Raw genomic sequence first — 256 nt, 5'->3', positions numbered from 1 at the left:
ATGAAATCAATAATAATTTTAATTTTTTAAACAAGTTAAATTTTCTTTGTACAAGCTTAAAAATAAATGTATCTCATTATGAAATATAGTACACATGTTTATCTATACTTCATCCAGATGTTGTTATGAAACTTCAAAAATAAATATAAAGTGCATATAAATATAATGTTGACTTGTGATACCTTATGACTAAATTCATAGTATTTATGTGTAATTACATTTTGGCTTGTTAATATAATTATTGCTAAAGATACAA

General features: G+C 20.7%; 1 protein-coding gene across 1 annotated transcript in view; it reads right to left on the bottom strand.

The window, feature by feature from the left end:
* Nucleotides 1-256, bottom strand: part of LOC108573021 (RING finger protein 10) — a 7,649-nt gene that overhangs the window by 5,258 nt on the left and 2,135 nt on the right. The window lies entirely within an intron of this gene.

Source organism: Habropoda laboriosa, unplaced genomic scaffold (assembly GCF_001263275.1).
Source record: "Habropoda laboriosa isolate 0110345459 unplaced genomic scaffold, ASM126327v1 scaffold89, whole genome shotgun sequence".
In the NCBI taxonomy this organism is placed as follows: Eukaryota; Metazoa; Arthropoda; class Insecta; order Hymenoptera; family Apidae; genus Habropoda; species Habropoda laboriosa.
The sequence above is the reverse complement of the archived record's forward strand: the minus strand, read 5'-3'. Positions and strand labels throughout refer to the sequence as shown.